Consider the following 7,340-nt stretch of genomic DNA (forward strand, 5'->3'; position numbering starts at 1 on the left):
GGAATTGGCAGGAAATTCTCCTATCTTGAATTTCTCTCGGTATTCTCTGCTCCACAAGGTCTGGTCTTTATACATACATATCAGGAGACCTTCTATCTGCTTTAGGCTCTCTTCTGGCCCTTTCTCATGGCTTCTGTCCTCCTCCCCAATGACAAATCTATCCTGGGGATCCCAAGAAGAACTTCTATTGTTGGATAATTCTAGGTATTTCCCGAGAATTGGCCATTTGTGGTTGTAAAAGAGTTCAAAGCCCTTAGTCTGGGAAAAAGTCTGTCCTGAGGACAGGTAACGAAAGTATAGCATGACCCCTTCTCACCAAGGGAGCCAACTTGGGGGACTGAGGGGGAAGAAATAGAATAGTTACAAATATACTCGTATCACGGTAGAATGGAGTTTCCTTGTCTACTTCATCACAGTCTCTCTCACAGATATTTCAAAAGTGGCACCGCTTAGTGGGCTCTGTGGCTGTCTGTGGGCCAGAGTGCTCAGAAGAAGGAGGGAGTGCCTCAAATACAAAATAGGACACCTAAGAGCCTCCACAGGTCCCCAAATCCCAAACAACACTTTCATGTGCCAGGGATGGAAGTGATGATCAACTGGGTTGATGATTACCTGGAGTTTTTGCTAAAAAGTTGATCAGGAATCTTGAGAAATCATCCCAGGAAATGAAGAGTTTTATGATATAAAACACATATACAGATATTTCTGGTAATTTTAGAAACAGGGTCTAGTTCTCAGGGAGAGGGCAGTGACTACGCAGGGCATGGCCATAGGATACATGTGTTTTGTAAGATTTAAAACTAGTGGAACACAACACGTTGACACTTAGATATATGGGAAGGTAGAATTCTTTGTTACTTACAGCTCCAAACTAGAAGAGACGTCTGCCACACAGGGCTGCACGGGGATTGCATGTGGTGATAGGGTCGCAGCAAGCTGGAGCTATAGGAGGCAGCTTACTTGTGGCAAGTGTGTATGTGGGAGGGTGTAGCTTGGTGTTGCAAACTCCTAAAGGTTAGCTAATTTGAAACATTACATGGGCTCTTGGGCTTAGAGGCTGTCTCTAGTTGTTTGGTACCTGGCCTTGGAAAGTCAAACCGTGATAAGGGATGTGTTTGGAGTCGAGACTTAGCAAATGACCCAGAAATGACAGTTTTTAGCCACAACTTCAAAACCAGGCCAAGACAGCACTTATGAAATATTATACTAGAGCATGTCAGTTGGGTTCAGGGCAAATCCTCTGCCTCTGGAGAAATTTAAGTTAAAGTTGGGCTAAAACTGAATCATAAGGCTTGACCCAAATATCAGGAATCAGAACAGGGGAGCCAAATGTGTGGCATGCATGCCATTACCATCCCTACCCTTGATCATGGCAGACATTGCTAATCAAACACGAATTTGTTCCTTACTGAGCCTGGACTCGACCTTGGAATCCTTCTCAGCTATTACCCCTGACAAGCAACAAAATTGGCATGTAATTTGAAACTCACTAACCATCCTTCATTAGAAGAGAGAATTAGTTAAGGGGCATGTGGATATCTCCTCTCCTATCATTTGAAATCTATGGGTAGCATGTGTAATTCCAGATCCTACCACCTGGTGGGGCTAAGGGCTCTTCTTCTTATCAGTCTTGTTCAGGAACTGAGAGGGGCTTAGTCAGGGAGGGCTGGGCCCCAGTGCAGGGGGCTGCATGGCCTGGAGAAGGCGGAGTCCCACCCTCTTACAACATAGTACCTAATTAAAGGAGTGTAACTCTGATGGTTACATTCATACAGGAGACCCTTTCTGAAGCCAGTGTTCTCGCTATATAGACAAGCCAAGAGCCCCTGCAACGTCTGTTCTAGTTGTGGAGTTTGGGTCAGCCTTTCAAGATGGGACAAGTAATATTTGATCTTTCTGCAAAACACAGCTGCCCGACCTCAACTTCTCCTCAAAGTGATGCCGCATCTCTATCCTTTGCTGAAGCATTTTATTAATCATTCCATCCATATTTCTTTTCACCTCAGACTTCAAATTTTAATTTCCTCTGGTGCTTATAGCAACATCTGTGGTTTCTCAAAGTGCACAAGGCACGTTTTAGGATGGAGCTATTTTCTAGAGGCTGGCCAGATACCTGAGATTCAGTAACAAGCAGTTGACTCAGGTGAAATGAAGCCAAAGGGAAACCAAACCTTGTTTTCTGGATTTATTTTTTCCTTGCAGGCATGGGGAGATCACTGATCAATTTCGGTTCATGCCTTCTCTCCCCTGTCATCCAAAGACTCAATCAATAAATATTTATTGAATCCCTACTACGAGCCAGACCATCTACTAGGTACTGAGGATACAAGGGAACAAATCCAGATGTGGTTCCCCCTTTATTGGAGCTCTGCAGAGAGATTAATTAAACAATCCTGTAACAACAAGTAAAATCATATCTGACTTTTTTGAGAGAGAGGTGTATGGTATTACATGAGCTTATGATAGGGGATTTGCCAAAGGTGAGGGAGGACATTCAGAAATGAATGATGACCTAGACTAACAGAGGAACTGAAGGCGTTAGTGGAATCAGAATTATGTAGTGGTGGGAAGAGAATTCTGGGCAGGGGCCTCAGCCTGAGCAAAAGCCCGGCAATGAGTGGAGAGTGTGAACATTAGGTGAAATCAAGGAAAGTAAAGTGGCTGGAGAAGACTGAATGAGGGAGACTTGACAGTGGTAGATAATGAGTTGGGTACCCAATGACCTTCAAGACAGGACCTTGGAAAACATTCAGATGTAGATTACCTAGAAGCTAATGACATTTGAACTTCAGGACCTCTCACTTGCATGGGGCCCTTCCCAAGTCCTGGAACCTGATGTTGTCAATTCGAACAGTATTTAAGCTTACTTCATTGCCCAAGAAAACTTTTGAAATGCTCTGAAATCTCACAGGTCACATATGAAATAAACCTGATAGAAGATTTTTTAGATTTGTCAACAGTCTTAAAAACTTAGGTGACATTACCAATATTGAAGCTGTGACGCTAAAAGAAACAAGTTTCACTCCACCATGTCAGAGTAAAAACAGTTCAGAAAGTTTGTATTCCCTTTCTTGTCTTTTTATAGAAAATGACATCACCATCTCATTAGCATATGAAAAGAAGATCAAAGAGGGTGAGGTCAACAAAAGGTAGGAAAAATTTCTAAAAATTAATTAGTTAATTAATTTAATTTTTATTGAATCATAATTGATTATACATACTTTGGGGGTTCAATGTTGACATATGTTGATCAAATCAATATTACTTGCATATATATTGTTACAAATCGTACTTATTCTTTATGCCCCTTGTCCAATCTCTCCCCATCCCCCTCTCCCTCCCCCCTGTCCCCTCTAATTACCCTAGATTTCTTCTCTCCCTCTGAAAGAGTAATGGTTACTCTGTTAATGTGTTGCCTAGATGATCTGTCCAATGCTGAGAGGTGTGTTCAGGTCCCCCAATATTATCATACAGCAGATGCTTCTTCTGTCTCTCTGGAATGGGCTTTGTAGAGAGAGACATCCTCTTATTTTCTTTGGTCTCTGCTGGTGAATTTCCTTGTGTCAATGCACTCCAGGCTGGCAGATCATCTGCACGATGATTGTGGCATCTAGCCACTTTTGCGGCAGCCGTGGTTATTGTGGTGGCTGTGGTGTGCTGCCCACATGTAGGTGATGTTTTTGGCATGCTCCTTACCTAGTTGCTGGTTACTCCTGGCTCCATACCTCAGGACCCCCTGGCAGGCCCTGTGGCAGTGGCGGTGTGCCTGGTTGTGAGTGGAGGGTCCGGTCCCTGGTTCCATACCCCAGGACCCTGGGAAGGCCCCGATGGGTTCTCTGTTTTTTTTTTCAGTTCTGTGTTGCATTATTTGCTGTTCCCACCACTTAGACTCTGCACTGGAACTAATCTGTTGTCCTTTGCTTACTTCTAAAGTGGGGGAACTTCCTGTGGGGACCAGTATTTGATCTGTGTGGTTGAGCTAAATTGCTGCTTTGCTGCTGATTCTCTGGGGAAGGCTTTTTGTGCAGCTCAGGTTTTAATGGTTGACTTTATAGGTACTTCCGGTTCTCCAGAGACCCAGTGCATCTGGTCTGGGCCTGAGTCTTTTCATCAAACTGCACCCCACACAATTCTATATTACTGGTCAGTCTCCTCTGAGTGGTCCTATGCTGATTGGGGTGCAGATTATCTGTCCTTGCTGTGTCTCAGTGTTCTCCTGGTGGGCCCATCTCCCCCACTGCCCATGGTGCTACACTTCCCATGCGATGGGCTGTGCTCTGGTCCCTTGTGATGACTCACCAGCCTCTGAGTGTCTCTTTTTTTCCAGTTGTTGTGGCTCCTTGGCCTGTGTGGGTCCATAGGAACCCTATTAGTGGTCTTGCTAGTCTGGGGGTTGCCAAGACCCTCTTCTCCCCTGCTGCCTCCAAGCAACTTCATCCAAAGGTCACAGCTGCAGCTTTTGCCAGCTCCTGCTCTGTGCACTCAGCAGCTCCAGCTTGGACATGGCTGGGACTCGAAATGGTCAGAGAGGTCCTTTCTTTCTCTCATTGTGGCTTCTCTCACCTTCATGTATTCTGTAGGTCCCTCTTCCCCTGAGCTCTAGCATCCTCAACTTGGCTGTCTTTGCTTTTTAATAGTTGTAAATTAGTTGATTTGTGGGAGAGAGTGACACTGGGGACTGTCTGTTCCACCATCTTGACTGGAATCAGGAAAAATTATTACAGAGTTGGATCATTGCACTAATTAATGAGAATATTATGCTATTTTCAGGATTTTGTAATGTTAATTGTATCTCTCACTTTAAGAATTATAGCTTGTGGTGACTTATTTTCTTATTCTAAACAAATACTCAAGTTTGTGCCTAATTTTGAATATAGAATTTTGTATTCTTAACTGATCTGCTCACTGTTAGTCATTCATCACTATTATCAATCCTCCACCCTATTTTCAGGGGTATGATTTTGAAGTGTAAATCTTTCCCAGGTGTCTCCACCTCTTAAAATCCTTTTCTAGTGTGAGTGGCTTGTATCAGGGCCCCAGAGATGGTCTGTTTGTTCTTGACTCTCAGCACTGGGTGGTTTCAGTAACGTTAAGGTGGTTCAGTGTGGTGGACAGGGAGGCTGGGACACAGGGTCCTCTGCATGCCCTCCCAACCCCGTCCTCATTAGAGGATCTTCCCAGTGTAACTGGCTTTAGGCCAATAACAAGGATTTCCAGTAACGTTCAGGACAGGACACTGGACTGCAGATCTCAATTTGAAGTTGGACTTTCTCACTTACTATGTGGTCAGATTTTTGAATGTGTAAATCAGACCAAAGACTCTATAAAGGATCTGCATGAAGACAGTGATTGACAGAAAGACAGCTGCAGACTGCGTGACAGATATAAAATTGCCTTAACAGCAAGTGGAATGGAAGCATCTCTGTACTGAGGCAAGAAACACAAAGCAGAAGATCTGGGAGGTCATCACAGGGACACACAGCTTTGTTTTTGGTAGTAGAACATTTTTTAAGTTTAACACATAAACATATGAGTCCCTTTAGTAGAGAAACTGTATATATTGGTGAACGTGGTCAATGGTCACATCTATGGGTTACTTCTTTAAACATTATTACCAATATTAGGATAGATTCTATGCTCTCTTGGCTGCATCGTGAAGTGTCTTGTGTAGTTTCATTCTATTGTTGGAATTTCAGTTTGTACATATGTCAAGAAAATTAGAAGATTCTCTTGCTCTTTCATCAACAGCCTCAATTATTTTCTCCATCACCTCAACATGCCTCCATGGGTAGACTGAACACATGGGGGTAGTGAGAGAGATGACAATGACTTTCAGTGGTCACTGTTTTCTTCACATGATCATGACTGATGTCTTCATACATGTGCTCAACTGTTAAGGGCAGCTGTCGCTCATCACAGCAAAACCACAGTTATGTCATCTGGTAATATTTATCATAAGTGATGGAAAGATCATAAGTTCTAGTTTTCAAAATAGCACCTTTACTTCCAACATCTATTTTAGTTTTACAAGCTTCTACCATTTTCCTTGTGTCTAGGGTAACTTCATCTGTTCCCAACAATCCACTCTCCACATATTCATCCAGATCTGCAGCTTTTCCTTCCTCTTCACATAATGCTGAGTGATCCTGGAGTTTTATACTGTCCTTGCTTTCCAGTGTAATCTCCTTAACTGCTTCAGTTATTCCTGCAATACCTGTGCCATGATGCATATCTTCCTATCCCCCATCCACATCATCTTCTTAAGGGTTAGCTTCCAATTCATCTGAATGTTTCATGTGTTGGCAACGCTTGCAGCATGGTACAATTTGGGTTAGCAAAAATTGTTTGCATGTTGGCAGCTATGCCTTCACTTTCGATTCTTCCCTTGTAGCTCATTGCCATGTTGGACAGCTGTGGACTACGTGATCTCTGACTGCCACAAACACTGCAGTGATTACACCTGTTTCCTTAAATTTTGACTCTTGAGGACTGGGGTCAGGAACAGAGACACTTGCAGTGCCCTTCCTTCACAGGTTAATCACGTTCTGCATCTGGTGGCCTCCCCCATGATGGGATGGAAAGGGCAGCTGAGACTGGGACCCAGGAGTCTACATGGAGTGAGTACTTTGCAGGTTCTTGAAGCCTTTCTGCCATTCTCAGGGCACAAAGATAGTGAAACATACAAAAATACTGTCAATCCCTTAAACTAAGGCATAACAATTATGAAAAGTCATCTATTACAGCTAGATAAAGAGGTGAAATGCCCTAAATATTGGCCAAATAATTGAATATAAGGATTATAGGTTCTTAAAGTTGAGAAATGAGAAAGTAACTTAGGATGAACATGTAATTTATTATCCAAACAGGGACAACCGTAAGAGTGAAAAAGGGAGTCTTAATGATTACATCAAGACAGCAGACAAACTGGAATGTTCTGGGCACACCAGGATGAAAGCTCACCCAGATGAGACCTCATATTTGAGGGAAGTTAGTTTTTGGTTTGCAAGCATATATGGTGTTCATTCAGCATTCCTTGCACAACCCTTGGTCATCAGCTACATGGTAGTGTCAAGTCAATACCAGTCTTACTCCTACCTTGGTGCTATGTAGAATCAGCACGGCCAGCTGGTGGGAGTTCACCTGGAGGCCATCAAGTGGGGGTCACTCCTGGTTCCTTCCTTTCATCTCTAGAAATTTCAGCAACATGTCTGCTTACTAACCAGTAAGAACTTCAGTACATTCTAAACTGTTCATTGCAAGGCTAAATAAGTCAGAAGTCACTTCCAAGGGACCCCTGGGTACTTTAGCTAGACATCTCTGAAGGCCTATTTCCCCTACAC

General features: G+C 43.3%; 1 pseudogene; it reads right to left on the reverse strand.

Moving 5' to 3' along the window:
- Positions 1-5,601: 5,601 nt before the first annotated feature.
- On the reverse strand, positions 5,602-6,551 carry LOC134374003 (ubiquitin-like-conjugating enzyme ATG3; annotated as a pseudogene).
- Positions 6,552-7,340: the final 789 nt, after the last annotated feature.

Source organism: Cynocephalus volans, chromosome 1 (genome assembly GCF_027409185.1).
Source record: "Cynocephalus volans isolate mCynVol1 chromosome 1, mCynVol1.pri, whole genome shotgun sequence".
NCBI classification, from domain to species: Eukaryota; Metazoa; Chordata; class Mammalia; order Dermoptera; family Cynocephalidae; genus Cynocephalus; species Cynocephalus volans.